Here is a 19,063-nt window from a genome sequence, read left to right as displayed (position 1 = left end):
CTGGGCACATCACTGCACTGTTCTTGTGACGAAAGAGCAAAGAACTCAATGCAACACTTCCTTTTCTTACATAACACTTTTATGTAAGGTACTGATGGTTATTTTCTGTTAACAAAAAATAGATGTGTATGAATATGAATACAATACATATATGAATACAAGTGGCACAAGTGTACACTAATATTAGATATTCAGTGCAATTAGGCTACACATACCAAAATGTAATAAAAAGAATATATGTATATAATTCAAACATCAACATTGTATTGTGTGCAAACTGATATACAGAATTCTGCCAAAGAAAAATCTGTATCACTTTATTCATATTGCAAAAGCCGGAGAGGTGACTGCCATCAACCAACCCATCATCTAATTCCAAACAATACATCTATAGTTTATGGTTGTTACTGTTTTGCAGATAATCTATACACATTCTATGGGACTATGAACACATCCCTTTTGCTTTCACTTTTTTCAGATGGTCCGGTTTATGGTCGTTTATGTTAATGTTTACTGTAACAATTTCAAATCCATCCACGTGGAGTATACTGATACATTTTATGATATGATATGTAATATGATAAGTTGTTAGAATCAGATAACAGGCTGCTTCATGATGGTTTGTATGGTATCTATAAAGGACTAATTAACAAATTAATTATTACTAATTATTACTTAATTATTATTAAGAGTTTTCTTGATATTTCTGGGTTTGCTGAAAAAAAAAAGAAAAGAAAATGGCATTTCTTTAGGCCCAACGCTGGTCCTGGTGTACCCCATGTCATGCACATTTTTGTGTTTTCCTCCTCTAACATGCTCACTTCAACTCAGGAAGTGGTGTTTGTTGCTGATTAATTTAATCAGGTGTATTGGGAGCACAGAAAACAGTAAAATGTGCAGGACAGAGGGTTCTCCTTGGAACCTTTGCCTTAGACAACTGGCTGGTTTTAGACCTGGCCTATACTATACTGTGTCTGAGCATTATTATAAAACTCTGAGATGTAAGTGGAAGTTAAGGTTAAGCTACAATCTCCATACACTAAGATAAACAGCCATGTCATCATATCATGTTTTCATGTTTAATATGAAAGTGAGTGCATAGCATAGTTAACTAATATAAAATGGCTAAACTAATATTAAAAATATACATACAGTACATATCTCAATAACTGCAAAAATAGCAAATAACCTTTCAAAGTTGTAGGTATGAATCAGTAAATCCTTAAACTTAAATCTCTATTGAACTTATTAACTGCTCACACGCAGATCCTAATGAGACTCAGACTCAGGTGCACTTGAAGGGTAAAGCCATTAAGCCTATAGATAAAAGACTCAAACGCAGTTATAGCATTAACGGTAAAACAAATATTTGGTGTGCTAAAAGTGCCTAATTAGAATGAGTAAAGATTTTGACCTCAGATTAGATTAGCTCTAGATTGTAATTCCTAACACTAAACACTTCATAATAAACATTTCTCCATTCACTTATACCTATTGCTTGGTTAGATTTTATTTAAAACAAGGTCATTTAAACAAAAATGTCTTCAAAACTGTATTAGGAGAATAAGTACATCTGCTCATTCATGGAATTATCCAATCAGCTAATCAAACAGCAGCAGCGCAATGCACAAAATCATACAGCTACAGGTCAAGAGGTTCAGTTAATGTTCACATCAAACAACAGAGTGGGGGAAACAATGCGATCAGATTGACCTTGACCGAGGCATGGTTGTTGGTGCCAGACAGGCTGGTGTGTGTATTTCAGAAACTGCTGATCTCCTGTGATTTTCACACACAACAGTTTACACAGAATAGTGTGAAAAACAAAAAAATCATCCATTTCTGTTGGTGGAAATGCCTTGATGATGCTAGAAATCAGAGGAAAATGGCCAGACTGGTTTGAGCTGACAGGAAGGCTATGATAACTCAAATAACCACCCTTTACAACCGTGGTGAGCAGAAAAGCATCTCAGAATGCACAATTTTTGATTCTTGTTTATTTATTTCTTGGTAATGCCTACTTAGCATAATTGAATTTGACTCTTTTTGGGTGGAGACAGTATACTGGGAACACAGTTACACTGTTAAATCATTATATTATTGAATTATTAGTCTTCAGGGAGCAGTAGCTATTAAGGAGAAATTGAAAAAATGAGAATATAAAACAGTAAATAAAGCTGTTAATGACTAGTATATTCAAAATGTATATGCAATTATTGGCTATAAGTTAATGTCATATATTATCTGTATCTTGAAGTGTTACTGATTTGACTGAATACTGTAGGCTTAGACCATTTAAAAAAATAAGATGTTTTCTTAATTCACCGCCAAACAGCATTCAATGCAATTAATTGTAATAAGGAAATTTTCCTACAAGACAACCCCAAACACGTATACACACACACACACACCTCTTCTGTCGCTTTATTTGACTCTATCCTTCATAGCACTAAACAGGCGATCAATCCGGCAGCCATGTATGGAGAATGAACAGGAGCGACAGGCTGTGAATGATGGCGCTGCATGTGGAAATCAAACCTCCGTGTCCTGCTCTGATGGCCATTAGCAGGAGGGACAGCTCCAGAGCACGGAGCTGATCATTTCACCATCTCCCCTGGAAAGAGATTGACTAAGCCAAAGGAATCAGTCAGTGCCACTCATAAATATTTACTTCATAATGACAGCAACACCAGCCCTGGCTCACCCTGTTGCTTGCCATTGATTCTTGATGGATGTTGTCACATTATCATTTTAGGAGTGGTCAGCAACAGCGCACCATGCAATTCATTAACATACACATGCGCACACACACACTCACACACACACTCACACACACAGACTGTGAGCTGAAAATACAGGGAGATCTTGTATATAAACTTTAGACTGCAATCGATAGAGGTAATAACTTATAACCATAACTTATTAGTTTTTCAACCAAAAACGAGATTCGATAGAATAATTTATTAATGATGTGTGCTTTGAGATGCTACTGACGCCATCTTGAAAATAATGGAAATTTGTCATTGATGTTACTGTCACTGGTGTAATGGCCTGTGCTTGTGACACCAGTGACAATTAATAACTCCAGCGACTCAAAGCAATGGCACTACATTAAAGAAAATAAATACTGGCTATTAATTAAAAATGAATTTTTAATTACAGTCACAATTTCCAATAAGAACATGAAAACATAAATCAAAATTTCAACACTTTGCTGGGCAAAAAAATCTGCATATTTTGAGAATGACCCTTATATAATATTATGTCTCAAGTTGAATGAACTGTATGTTCAATTTGACTGGTTTGTTTTAAATGCTGCAAAAAAAGTAATTCTACAAATGTATACTGAGTCAAAAGTTTGCATCTTTGAATGTAGTGTATCTTCAAAAAATATTTGAATTACATAAATCAAATGAAACACTGTATATTTCATGATATACCTACATTGTTTACTCATTCATTCACCTTTAGTAAGTGCTTTATCCTGATCTTGGTCACGGTGGATACGGAGCCTATCCTGGGAATACAGGGCGTGAGGTGGGAATACACCCTGGATGGGACACCAGTCCATCAGTGGGCACCTTCACACACACATTCACACCTAGGGGCAATTTAGTGTATGTAATAATGTTTAGGGAGTTATGGAAACCCGGAGGAAACCCACGCTGACACATGGAGAGCATGTGAAATTCCACAGAGACAGTGATCTGAGATCAGGATCGAGCCCTGGAGCATGCTACCTTCTATGCCGCCCTTGTTTGCACTTTAAAGAGCAAAAATATACCTGTACAATATGATTATTTCTTATTTCTGACAAGTTTAAAATATCCAACAGTAATTTTCTTTAAACAGTGTAATTGAAGATAACATATATCTGAGGGAAAACCAGAGATTAAATTTGGTATGTGAACCGCAAACCAGTTGGCATTCCATGCTATCTTTCATTGGAACTGTAAATTATATCAAGCTGAAATTAATAATGATGATGTCATAAATTTCACACTGCTTTAGAGACATACTTTCATTTCAGACTTGTATGAAATGTATTCCTATGGTCATGACAATTGCACTCAATGTTTTACTTTTACTTTAATAACAGTTTAAAGAATTTACTGCATTATGTCTCTTTGCTGTAAATTAAAAAGCAAGGAATACTGAAAACCCCAATTTACCCATCAGGCAAAACATGAATTCTATTTTAATACACAAACAACTTGCTGAATTAATGTTGAAAAATTCAAATGCTAATAGTCACATCAGGTTTATTTAAAATTAGTTACATTTGTTCTGCAAGGAAAAACTGGACATCTCTAACTTTAGACTATTTAAATTTTCATTTTGCTAAAAAACTCAAGCAGGTCTTTTCATCCAACTGAAATGCATAATGCTTATATGTGTGTGTGTGTGTGTGAGAGAGAGAGAGAGAGAGAGAGAGATGAAAATAGTCCTGAGTGGTAGGATAACCTGCCTAAAGAGGCCATTACTTTTGCAATTTTTAAATGGTACATTAGGAGCTGTGAGGTGAAGTGCTTTCACACACACACACACACACACACAGACACACACACACACACACACACACACCACACACATACACCTCTTCTTGCGATTAATAAGAAAAATACATGATATAGTTGAAGCTAGGGAACATTATACTCATCAGGTTAAACATCACACACACACGATTTATCTTCCTCTTTTTCACATCACACACTCATGACCCATGATTCAAAATGTCACTGTGATCAAGATCCTTTTCACTCAGCATCAGCGCGTGCACTTACACTGAACCTGCGATCCCAATCTCATTCACCCAACGTGCCCTCCCTCTCTCTCTCTCTCTCTCTCTCTCTCTCTCTGTCTCTCTATGTCTCTCAGTCTATCTCTCTGCCTCTAGCCTGGTCTCTCTCTCTCTCTCTCTCTCTCTCTCTCACACACACACACACACTCTCTGTGTCTCTCAGTCTATCTCTCTGCCTCTAGCCTGATCTCTCTCTCTCTCTCTCTCTCTCTCTCTCTCTCTCTCTCTCACACACACACACACACACACACACACACACACTCTGTGTCTCTCAGTCTATCTCTCTGCCTCTAGCCTGGTCTCACTGTCTGTCTCTCTCTATGAACACACCCATGCAGGAATAATGCATCTCTGTGGAGTAAATTGGGCAGGATTTATGTTCGTGGAGTTTCTGCCCAGAGCTAAACAGGTTTTAAAACAAGACCTGCTTCATTACAGTTTGATCTAAACACTGTGTAAATATGTATCATAATATTGCTCCATTTTAAATGTGGATAATAAATGAATAAATATGCAAATCTATCACTATCAATCATCTATCATTTCTATCATTTGTATTTTGATTTTCTTTCGAAATTTTTCTATTACATTTTATTGTAAATTTTCTAAATTCAATTAATAAAATAATTACTTTCTAATAAATTAATAAACAATAAAGAATTATTTATTTATTTATTTATTTATAAAATGATAACAGCACTGATCTGTCAAGACCCATACCTGTTTGCCCTTATGTTTCTTCAACCTTTCCTTTCTTTATCCGACAAAGCAGAGACGTGTGTGCCAGGGACTCCGGTGAGAGGGGGTAGGGGGAATATTTCTCTGCTTTGACATGCCTGATGTTGAAAGTTCAAGCAGAAAACCAATTACAATGAGCACCACAAAGCCCCGAGCCCCTCCTTCCTCTCCAGACAATAAAACAGGAAAAACAGGAGAAAAATGACGCACAGTGGATGCTCGTGAACTGAGAACGACGAGCTAAACTGTCTCTATGCACGGAGATCAGATCCTATAGATGGCCCGTGTTTGCTGCAGAGTTTCTCAGTAGCTTTGCTCAAATGAGAATCAAATCAAGTTGGGATTAGAGAGTAAAAGAGTGTGGTTTAGTGTAAGCTATCCCACCGGGGCTACAGTCCTATTCATCAAATGAGCTTTAAATCAGCACGGTGCCAGTAGCCTTATTACCTCTCATGTGCTGTACTCCTATAGGACTTCTGATAGAGAAAGATGAATTATATATATATATATATATATATATATATATATATATATATATATATATATATATATATATATATATATATATATAAAATTTTATAAAATGCATATATATATATATATATACATACATACATGTAAGATTTGGACTCCCATTGACATTTTAGTGATGCACACATTTACCTGAGTAGTCCTTCACACATGTTCACACACAGGGGCAATTTATATTCACCTATCTATCTGTGAGGATGTTTTGGGATGTGAGAGAAAACCGGAGAACCCAGAGGAAACAATCATGAACACAGGGAGATCACTGAAATTCCACATAGACATTAACCTGAGCTCAGGATCGATCCAGGGCCGTGGACCTGTGAGGTGGCAAAGCCATTACCTGATTGGTAATTAATTAAATATTATACAAATTTATTATTACTTGCTGTGCTTCTGTTAATTTAGGACATACCAATGCAATAAAATTGGGCAATCAGATATATTTACAATAAAACAAGAAAAAGACTTCCGAAATTAAATATTCTGTTATTTTTTCACACAGGAGACACCTACCATACATTTACATAGCCAGACACGGGCATGTCCTTGTTACTGCTGTGCTCTGAATGATCCATTACACAAATCATATCTGATCTCTAGTAGTCAAGGACATACAAAATTACACCAAAATGTATTTTGTTGCATGAGAAAACTCATATAACTCAAATACAAATGTATGAAAATAAATTACAAAAATACTGCAACCAAAACATGAAAATAAAATACAGTATATTTTGGTACTGTTTCATTAATCAATGAACAATAAGGGTGCAAATGACCGTTAATAAATACGCTGTTTTTTGATTTATTATTCATTAAACCATCATTAATAGATTATTTTGTAAAGTTCGTTGTAAATGTCTCATACGCCAATCTGGATGAAAAGCTTCTGTCAGATGTCCATATGTGCATATGCTGATGAATGCCAATCACCAGGCCAATGCAAAGCGTGTGTACATCGCTGCTTATTCATATTTTGTGACTTTCAGAGAGCTGAACACGCAAAATGAGGACAAAACTGTGAAAGAAAAGGAATTTCTCAGAGATAGAAGTGGAAGTTATTTTGACTCACATCTACACCAATAAATAATGTCATTTAGCAGTGTATCAGCAACCGAAAAAGTCTGAAGAGAATTACAGAAAAGGTGAATTAGGTGTGAATTAAGTGAAGTGAAAAGTAGATGGTCTTATTTGTCCTAAATTATCGATTTGTCTTGGATAGATTTCTTTAATTATTTTTTCCATCTATTAATATGTCTTTATATTAATATTAATGCCATTAATATTAAATGCCACTAATATTACAAACCTGTGTGTATAATTGAAATAAATAAGCGATGTAAACACTGTGAACACATGTAACTCGTCACCAATTATACGATTTGAAACCAATCAATTGAGGTTAACATTAGTTAGTTTCTTTATACATCAATTTACACAATCTCAGCTTTTAGGATGCAAACTTTTTTTTTTGCCCAAAATAACAGGATTTTCATGAATATCACATTTCTCGTGTAAATGTTCCTACAAATGATTTACGAATAAATTTGTTCAGATCCAGCTTGAGAAATGAAGCCTAGTAAATGTATACTTACAAAATTAAACCGGGATGTTTACTTAATATGTGTGTATTAAGAAATGTTAAGCACCCTTTCTTACCAGAGAGTGTTCTGATGACGAAATGGCAACTGTAATGAAAATGAGAAGTTAACCCTGCAGCTACAAATGTACAAATCTGCTCTGTTTTGAAGTTTGATGAATAGAAATCTGACTCTTTACTAAGTGGGTAGGAGACAACCAAAAGGTGTGTATGTGTGTGTGTGTGTGTGTGTGTGTGTGTGTATACACCAGAGAGATGGAGACTTAACTGGGCTTTGTCACCTCAGAGAGAGAGATTAAGAGCAGATGCATGTCAAACCCCAGTCGAACCCACGGCAATAAAACACCTGCCACCTCCACACACAGACTTAATGCATACAGAACACAGAACAAACCCAGCCATCTAGACTTAACACCACAGCACACAATCAGCAAGGCCCTCTGTGCCAAACACAGCAGCACACATAGTGAGAAAAAGTGCCAGATGGGAACCTCAGCTCAAATCAGCTTTTTTTATTAAAAAAAAAAAAAAAAATATATATATATATATATATATATATATATATATATATATATATATATATATATATATATACAGTACTGTGCAAAAGTCTTAGGCACCCTATTTTTTTTTAGCACAAACTTCGTTATAGATTTTTATTTTATGACTTCTACATTATTGATTCAGTACAAAAACATTTTAGATTTCCAAACATTAGTTTTCCAGCACAAAATTAAATGTTACAGAAAAATGTTTGTATGTCAGTAAAGAAAGCAGCAGATTGCATAAGAGACACTTTTCAGACAAAAAAACATAATGAAGGCTGCTGGGTTTTGCTGCAAAAACAAGAACGAGTGTGACAGTCAAAGTCTCCAGAAGAACTGTGGCTGCTTCTGCAAGATGCTCAGTAACACTTACAGCTCATTTCCTTATAAAACTGCACACACTGTACCTGAGACTACTATATATATTTTTTTAAAGCGAAGGATCGTCACACCAAATATTGACTTTGTTTCATTTATTACTGTTTACTGCTCTTTATAGTATTTTTTAATGTAGAAACATTTAATTTCATTATTTTTGAAAGCATCTTTACTATACAGCATTTCTTTGCATGTTCCTAAGACTTTTCTGAGACTTTATATACATACATATCTTCAGAACAAAACATGGTTCTGTTGTACTGTCACAATATTAAATCTGAACAACCTCCATCCACTGTGTGAACTTTATTACATTTATTACATTATAGTTTTAATTTTGTACATTAGTTTTAATGTGAATAATATTTTAACTTTTTATTTCCAATGTTATTTTGTTTTTGTGTTTAGTGTGGCTTTGTTAGATTCTAGTAGTGTTTCAGTGATATAGTATTTTTATTTAGTTTTATTTCTAATTTAAATTTTAGTTTTAGTAATTTAAGTTTTATATTACATCTAAGCTTAAGGGGCAGTGAGAATCACCTGGATATCTTCTTGTTTGCATGCACAGGCATGCCAAGACCTTTGATATAAAGTCACAATTGCAATATCTGCAATAAATACCTAAAAACCCTATCACACAGTCATCTTTCTCTTTCTTCTTCTCACCTCATATACACTATATTACCAAAAGTATTCGGTCACCCATCCAAATGATCAGAATCAGGTGTCCTAATCACTTGGCCTGGCCACAGGTGTATAAAATCAAGCACTTAGGCATACAGACTGTTTTTACAAACATTTGTGAAAGAATGGGCCGCTCTCAGGCGCTCAGTGAATTCCAGCGTGGAACTGTCATAGGATGCCACCTGTGCAACAAATCCACTCGTGAAATTTCCTCGCTCCTAAATATTCCACAGTCAACTGTCAGCTTTATCATAACAAAATGGAAGAGTTTGGGAACAACAGCAACTCAGCCACAAAGTGGTAGGCCACGTAAACTGACGGAGAGGGGTCAGCGGATGCTGAAGCGCATAGTGCAAAGAGGTCGTCGACTTTCTTCACAGTCAATTGCTACAGAGCTCCAAACTTCTTGTGACCTTCAGATTAGCCCAAGTACAGTACGCAGAGAGCTTCATGGAATGGGTTTCCATGGCCGAGCAGCTGCATCCAAGCCACACATCACCAAGTGCAATGCAAAGCGTCGGATGCAGTGGTGTAAAGCACGCCGCCACTGGACTCTAGAGCAGTGGAGACGCGTTCTCTGGAGTGATGAATCACGCTTTTCCATCTGGCAATCTGATGGACGAGTCTGGGTTTGGAGGTTGCCAGGAGAACGGTACATTTCGGACTGCATTGTGCCGAGTGTGAAATTTGGTGGAGGAGGAATTATGGTGTGGGGTTGTTTTTCAGGAGTTGGGCTTGGCCCCTTAGTTCCAGTGAAAGGAACTTTGAATGCTTCAGGATACCAAAACATTTTGGACAATTCCATGCTCCCAACCTTGTGGGAACAGTTTGGAGCGGGCCCCTTCCTCTTCCAACATGACTGTGCACCAGTGCACAAAGCAAGGTCCATAAAGACATGGATGACAGAGTCTGGTGTGGATGAACTTGACTGGCCTGCACAGAGTCCTGACCTGAACCCGATAGAACACCTTTGGGATGAATTAGAGCGGAGACTGAGAGCCAGGCCTTCTCGACCAACATCAGTGTGTGACCTCACCAATGCGCTTTTGGAAGAATGGTCAAAAATTCCTATAAACACACTCCTCAACCTTGTGGACAGCCTTCCCAGAAGAGTTGAAGCTGTAATAGCTGCAAAAGGTGGACCGACATCATATTGAACCCTATGGGTTAGGAATGGGATGGCACTTAAGTTCATATGTGAGTCAAGGCAGGTGACGAAATACTTTTGGTAATATAGTGTATGTTGGGCCAATGTACACAATATGGAGCTATCTGCTTAACCACTTGTATACACTCAAAGCTGCAGCTACCCCGTCCTCCAAAGCAGGCATTAGATTTCTATCATCTGTTATCTTCTCTTCTGTCATGGTGAGTGTATTTTTTCTTACATTATATTGCCTGATGTACTCCACTGAGTACTCTACTCATTAGCATTGCTAGGCTTGGTAGCTTCACTCACCATGGTGTTTATGAGTTAGCTACTACTGCTCTGTGTTGCTGCTCAGTGATGGCACTCATCTCTCATTCTTCTGCTGGAGTCAGTTTTCCTCCCTGGCATATATTCAAGCATTTGCATTCCCTACTATCTAGCCAACCAGTCATCAAGTGTTCATCTAGTCACCCAAGGGTGGTTACCTGGACTCTGCTGGTTCCCTCTATATTTCCCTCATCTATCCATCGGATTGAGTATTTCCACACTACCACACAAATTTCTTCTTGATATATATTCACAATACAACATTATTGGATCAGTGACACTTATCAGTGTCATTATAGTTTTTATATTGTCTTAACAAGGAGTATCTCTTCCTCGTGGGAATTACATAGAAGCATGCTGTACCAGGAAGTTTGAGCTCCTGCCACCTGGGTGTCAGAGTGCAACTTCTCCAGTGTCAACAGTACCAAAGTTAAAGTCGTTCTTCCAGTGGTGTGAGTGTCTTGGGCATCTCCAAACACTTTTCCACACAGTCCTGAGATGGTTCAGATTCCTCATGTCACTGTGGTCACATTATGGCATAATCTTGCTGAAATAGAATGCAAGTTATGTATCTAAGAGTAGTTCTATTACCTTGGACAATCTTCAGGGTTCCTTCAGATTTATTGGAAATATTGCATGATACGTCACTTCTGACTTTGTTGTAAGGTCATGGCATATGTGTGGGGGAGCACAAGAAGGCATCCAGGTGATTCTCACCAGTCTTGGCAGTTGTACAGGGTTCACAGAACCACAGCTATATAACTAACTAACGTTCTCTTGACAGGCCTGTGGGTGATTGCTGTGAATGTGGTGAAGCTGATTTGGCATTTTCACAATTTGTTAATTAAAAAACAGGAAATTAGGATTAGTGTTGTGTAAGAGAGTGAATTAAATTAAACATACATTATTTCCATGACACACCCACTCAGTTCTTGCCAGTTGCCTTATTTCACACTAGACTAGAACTAAAGTTTCAGGGGAAAAAAAAAACAGGAATGGAAATTAATTCACTAATTCATTTGCTTTTCGTTTTATTTTCATGTCCACTGCATTGCAAAGTTTATAAATGTGTATTGATTTATTTCATACAAAAAGCGCAAACATATATATATATATATATAACAGAGTCAAAAGACAGTTCTGGAGATGAATACACCTAGTTGAAGAATCAGCAATAATTCAAGACCTGAAAAACTAGAGACTAATGCTGGAGAGGTCTAGTTGAAAAAAAAAAAATACAGAAACAAACTGTATAACCAGTAAATGTCAGGGCAGAAAAAAAAACAAAGAAGTAAATGTGAACTTGAGTTATTGGATAGAAAAATTAAAATTGAAATAGACTTTAATTTGTAAAGTCCTGACAAAACACACATACACAAATATACTCTCCTCACCTGCTCTAGGCCTAGTGCATTAACACTTAACTGTAAGGTCATTGCCATTTCTCAGTCAAACTCGATATATTCCATACAAAACATACTAAAATATTTAGAGAACTATTTAGCACCACAAGGGACTCTCTGTCTGAAACAAATCAAATCTAAAATCAATAAAGTGTATATGGCCATGCAACAGTGTGGGAATAGTCACAGACCTGCCCTTCGTCTAGCCCCTGTCTGCCAAATGCAAAGAGCAGTGCTAATTTCCAGCTCGTCTCTGATTGGCTGACGCTGTGTTGGTGTGGCTTGTCATGGCTGGCACAGGTCAGTGACTGAGGCAGTGTAGCATGAAACAAACTAATAGAGAGAGCCACCTCTCCCAGCACAATCTGTTGTTCCATCTCTCTCTCTCTCTCTCTCTCTCTCTCTCTCCCTCTCTCCAATGAGAGACACCTAAGGTCAGAGAGAGAGAGAGAGAGAAAAGGAGTATATAAAAATAAAGATGCATGGTGTAAAATGATTCATAGAAAAGAACAAAAAGAAGGAGTAAAATGAGAAAAGGAGAGCAAAGATTGGATGGAGTGAGAAAAGAGCTAATTTAATTAATGGATTTAAAAGTGGGAAATTACAGGGGAAATAGAAGGATAAAGAAAAGATACATGTTGAAAAGGAAATTGGAGAAAATTGGGGAAAAAGTGTGGGAAAAGATTGACGAAATGAGTGCTGAAATTGTAAAATCCATGTAGAAAAAGTTTAGGGGAAAAGTGAGGGAATTTGGACAAAGTAGAAAAAGAATTAGGGAAAAGTGGATAAGACAGGTTAGGAAGGTTAGGAAAAATGTTAGGGGAAATTAGAGGAAAAGTGTGAAAGATAAAGAAAAGCTACAAAAGTATTTTTAAAAGATTGAAAAAAGATAGGGAAATTAGAACATATATAGGGGAGAAAGCAATGGTAGAAAAAAATATGAAAAATAAGAAAAATTTGGGAGCAAAAGATTTGGAAAAAGTGTTGGAAAATGGGACAAAATATGAAAAGATTGGAAAAATAGTTGGTCAGTGGGAAGAAAGTTAGGGGAAAATGGGGGAAAATGGGAAAAAGTCTAAGAAAAACTACAATATGGGGAATGGAAGCAGGCATGGGGGAAATGATTAGTGAAAGTGTGGGAGAATGGGAAAAAGTGGGAAAGATTAGCAGAAGAAGGGAAAATTGGAACATGTGTAGAGGGAAAATTAATTGGAAAAATGTTGGTGGAAAGTGGAAAAATAGGAAAGGTGTGGAAAAGATGAAGCTGGGAAAAATTGGAATATTTATGGAAAAAAGGTTGGCGAGAATGGTGGGGGGAAATGGAGCAAAGAAAGAAAATATTTGACAAAGTATGAGGAAGAATGTTAGGAAATTTGTAAAAAGTGTAAAAAAAAAATTTTAAAGGTACAAGAAAATATTTTTTAAATATTGGGAGAAAGTGGGGAAATTAGAACATGTGTGGAGGAAATAATTGGCAAAAAAAAGTGAAAAAATGAGCAGAAGAGTGGAGAAAGTGAAAAATGGAAGGGACTGGACAAAAGAATATGCAAAGGGTTGGATAAAAAAGGGAGATGAATGGTGCTTTCCTTTTTAACAAGGCAAGAGCTGGGGGAAAATGACAGGAGAGAGAGATAGTCTGTGGAAATAGAGAGAGAGAGACAGAGAGAGAGAGAGAGAGAGAGAGATCATTCTGTGATAAAAGGTGGAAAATTAGCCTGATTATACAGGAACTCGGAAGCGTCAGACAGACGGCCATGAGTCCTCTAAATTCAGGAGAAAGGAGGAAAGACAAGCGGTCACAATTATATAGCGGACGCCTCCCGCTCCTGCCAGGGGTAATGTATTCGGTTAGTTTCTGTACATGCCACATGGGGAAATTCTAATTAAAGGTAGGAGGGAATTTTGACACATGTGAAGCAGCGATCAATATTTAGCACACCATAATCAGCCAATCCTGATGCCTTCTGACACAGTCATCGTGTGTGTGTGCTACTGTTCCTCTTCATTATACAGACGCGAGAGGGAGAGGGGGAGAGAGGCCTCTTCTAACAGCCTGACGGAGGTACATCATGAATCAAGTGTTTCTGATTTCTTGCTTTCATCTCCATTTATCCCTTCATCCCTCTGAGAGGAAGTGGAGAGGAGGAGGGGAGACCTTGCTGTAAAAAGGACCAGCCAAGAAGAAAAAGATAAGAAAATAACGAGAAGAAAGGATAAATCGGACATATAGTCATACAAGTCAAATTAAATAATGCTTATAAAAAATAAAACAAAATGTTAGGGTAAGAAAAGTAGAGAGGGATAATCAGGCAACTTTACAGCATTTCTAACAATAAGGGAATTTTCCGTGCCCACATGAGCTCTAGCGCTAGTCCACTCTCTCAAAAACTCATGCAGGTGTACAGAATTGGTGTTTTCACACTTGAGTTTTTTTTTTTTTGGATCCAGATTGTACAATACGTGAAAGCTGTACAATCCTCTCCCAGGATTGAATAACGTGATTGGATCAACACAGGGGTAAAGTGGAAATGGTAGGGGCAATTCCAAGAGTGTTGAGTAGATAGGGATCACAAAGTGGACCTCTAAGAATAAAAATGGATTAGGCAATAGGTTAGACCTGCCATGCTGCCCAAAATTCCTACTGGAGCCCTCAAGGCTTCATGTGAATCACTGACAAAAGAAATACCAATAAATGAATAAGAAATATATTCAATTTAACAAACAGTAACAACGAATACGTAAAGTGTCTAATGTAATGCCGGATTCAATTCACCTCAGAAGTGGGAGCTTGGAATTATGTCAATTTCCATGAGTTTGAGTTACAAAATGCACAAAACTATGTAGTCAATGTTATAGATTTAACAAGCGAATATGTCTGTATGTTGATTGATCTAACACAAATACCTGTAGTTGTATATACAACAAGAACTCATTTAAAGATAAGAAGTGCTACTCTGTTTACTGTTCATGCTGTGAGCAGCCATGTTGATTTGTGGTCACTTGCTGAACTTGGGGTTGAGGAGACCTTCACCACTTTCCAAATAGGGATTCTGAGTTGAGGGGGTGTTTTCTTTGGTTTTTCCTAGTTGGAGGTAGGAAATGACAAGTTCCAACCTTTAGTCAAATGCAGCATAATTCATTCATCTTCAGTATCTGATTTATCATGGTCAGAGTCGCACTGGATCTGGAGCTGACCCTGGGAACACTGAGTGTGAGGTGGAATACACTCTGGATAGTTGGCCAGAACCACACACACACACACACACACACACACACACATTCACACCTAGGAGAATTTAGCATAGCCACATCACCTACAGCATGTTTTTCGGGAGATGGGAGGAAACCGGAGGACTGGGATGAAACCAACATAAAACATAAAGCTCAGAATGGAACCAGGTACAACGGAGCTATGAGGTGGTAACAGTACTGAATAAATAACACTGAAGCAAAGAACATTTTGTATACAAACAAAGAGTAAAATATTAAGCAAATGATCTGAAGAATCAATCCAGCATACATACTTGAGTATTCAGGCCAGTCAGGAAAATAATCAAAAGCTTTCGCACATGTGGAACTCAGGTATGCAGAGACAGACACACACTCAGACACTTGTATCGAACATAGTGACATATGAACATAAGGCCAAGTGGACAGAGAGAGCATACAACACTAATGCTGACCAAAGATCAGAGAAAAAGTGTGTGTGTGTGTGTGTGTGTGTGAGAGAGAGAGAGAGAGAGAGAGAGAGAGAGAGGGAGAGAGAGAGAGAGAGAGAGCGAGAGAGAAAGGTGTGCCAAGAGAGGGTAAGCATCATGTCCCATGTCTCCCTTCTTCAGCCGCCGTCTCCGTGTTGGGTGTGTGTAGTCGACTCCTTCCAATTAAGACCCTTCCAACTGTGCTAGGCGTCGCACGGCGAGCAAGAGCCGGTGACACCCAGCTGTACAGGATCTGTCTCTGCCATGACATAACGATGGAATTTTAAAACCTTTCTCTCTCTCTCTCTCTCTCTCACACACACACACACACACACACACACACATACACACACACACATGTACATACAGGGCAGTGTGCTGGTCTGAGGCGGAGACTGATAAAGAGTGTGTGCTAAATGAGTGGCATTGAAGGAGGCATAGAGGTTTGCCTAATTACTCCTCCCAATCTATCTCCGTCTAGAGCTTCTTGTGTGATTTATCCCAACACCGGGACCTTCTGGGATAATGCCGTTATTAAAGCACCGGCTGACGGCGACCCATGGCCCGGGTGGAGGGATGGGGGAAGGGGGTCATAAATTAAAGCATCTATTATAGTCAAAGCGAGAATTAATAGTTCTTAGTCCATCTAAACATGGAAGCCTGACAATAATATCTAAGCCTTGTAAAGGATACAGACTTGCACAAGCATACACAAGAAAAAAATATATACTTTTAGACTTATATATCTAAAATGTATGTTGTTAATCTAGGACAATGTATCTTTAACATATTACCTGATGTCATGCAGAGAAATTACCACAATGGATTGAAACAAAGCATAAGCATTTTTTACCCCAAGAGCTAGTCAGACTTTTTTTTTTCTAAAGTCTTTAACTCAGTAACTGAATTCCTGCCTGCCAAATTCAATTTCAGTCTCCCTTCACCGGGCCTCAATGTAATATGTGCATTTTGATTGAATTTCATCCTAAAAATACGTAAATATACATATTGTTTATTCGGTTACATAGAAAGAACAAATGGATACTTTTAACTACGGCTTATCAAGTGCATTGGGAAATAGAAAAATAGCTCCTTAATCTAATCTAAGGAAACCATGGCGGTTGTTAATTCTGCACGATTAAATATCTCCGCCATCAACAATGGCGTTCTCCTGCCCTCAAAGCCGCCATTTGTTCTCTTGGAGGCAAAACAAACATTTTATATTTTGTGAAATTAAATTTCCAAAGGTCAAAGTCTCTTAACAAATGGAGATAAATCAAAAATACTTTAGCGTTGTCTCTTCAAACAAAACATCTCCAGAAATTCTGGAGCGAGGTTACATATGACAAGGCGATATTATCAGTAGGATGATAAGTAATTGTGGACTCAAAATCAATCATCATCAAAAATTACGATGATCATCATTTGCAGTAAATGGGGACATTTACCTAAATAAAAAGATAGGAAATTAAAAAAAAAAGTATCAATAACTACTAACTTAATAATATGAACGTGTACTACTACTAACTTTTAATCTTACTAAAAACATATTTAGATGTTTTTGCATTTCTCTGTAAGTCTGCTGTATGAATATTAATGAATCATAAATAAAATGATAATCACACTGGAGAGTTTACGTTTATTAGGTAGAGACGATCTTTTAACCTCCAGATGAAATAGAAATGGTCATGCTGCCCTCTGTGCCCATGCTGTCCCCTGTGCCCATGCTGTCCTCTGTGCCCATGCTGTCCCCTGTACCCATGCTGTCCCCTGTGCCCATGCTGTCCTCTGTGCCCATGCTGTCCTCTGTGCCCATGCTGTCCCCTGTCCATGTCCGTAAGCTACTACAATGGGCACATGAGCATCAGAACTGGACCATGGAGCAATGGAAGAAGGTGGTCTGGTCTGAGGAATCACACTTTCTTTTACGTCATTTGGACGGCCAGGTGTGTGTGCACGTCGTTTACATGGGGAAGAAATGGCACCAGGATGCACTATGGGAAGAACTCTAGCCAGCGGAGGCAGTTTGATGCTCGGGCAATGTTCTGCTGGGAAACCTAAGTCCTGGCATTCATGTGGATGTTACATCTAACATTTGGTGCCAGATACCACAGCATACCTTCAGAGGTCTTGTGGAGTCCATAACTCAATGGATCAGAGGTGTTTTGGCGGCAAAAGGGGGACCTACACAGTATTAATTGTAATGTTATGGCTGATCAGTGTCGCCAGCCCTAAGTGTGGGCATTTCCACTAAATTTAGTGAAACATCTTTTAAGAAACAATAGGGGATGAAAATCTGATTAGGAAATCTGAGAATTAAACATGTGACAGGGAAGTGTTATTGTGTCATAAAACATAAGAGCCAATCAGGTTCCAGTATGCAATATTAGGCCAAACAACACTGATTTACTAAGGGAAGGGGCAATCCTGTGAAAATAAAAGAGTAATTTAAAAAAATGCATTGTTTATTGCAAATAGGTGTCACAAAAGTGTACAAAAGTCATTTTCTTTTTATAGAAAAGACCTCCATTTTGTTCATTGCAAGTGTTCCAGCACTTAATGAGTGTCCAGGGAAAAGAATCGTTTCATTTCTCTAATTTATGTCACATGTTTTGGGGTTTCATTTGACTCACCCTCACCCATACGTGTGTAATATGTTGGTAATATGTGATCACGTGAATAACGTGAGAAGGTGTATTTCACCAGTTTACAAATTGTGAATTCAAGTAAACACTCAACATCACACCAAAAATATGCATGAATTATATGCTAAAAATAAACCTACCAGGTGGATGTTAAGGTTTAGATGTAAAAAAAAACATAATAATAATAACAATGCGAAAAAGAATTACATATGGAAATAAAAAACCCACAAGCCATACACATGAAAAATGTGTAAAACATAATATTGTGATTTGTCTAAAAAAAGTAGATGTATAAAACTCACATGTGAATTTGCTACGACTTTTTTGTAAGAGAAGAGTTAGAGGAGTTTCCACTTTGCATATTCATAGAATCTGGATTTCTTGATGAAAATAAAGTAAGAACACATTATGGGTGACAAAAATATCCTATAATTCACTACAGTTTGTCTTTGATGTGTAATTGGTCTCAAAGTGATAGAGATGGTGTAAGATGGCATTTACACACAACAAGACAACAATAGAGACAAAACTCTATGGTTCATGTCTCATATAGAGGGACAGAC

This window comes from Pangasianodon hypophthalmus, chromosome 5 (genome assembly GCF_027358585.1).
Source record: "Pangasianodon hypophthalmus isolate fPanHyp1 chromosome 5, fPanHyp1.pri, whole genome shotgun sequence".
NCBI classification, from domain to species: domain Eukaryota; kingdom Metazoa; phylum Chordata; class Actinopteri; order Siluriformes; family Pangasiidae; genus Pangasianodon; species Pangasianodon hypophthalmus.
This window is presented reverse-complemented; position numbering follows the sequence as displayed.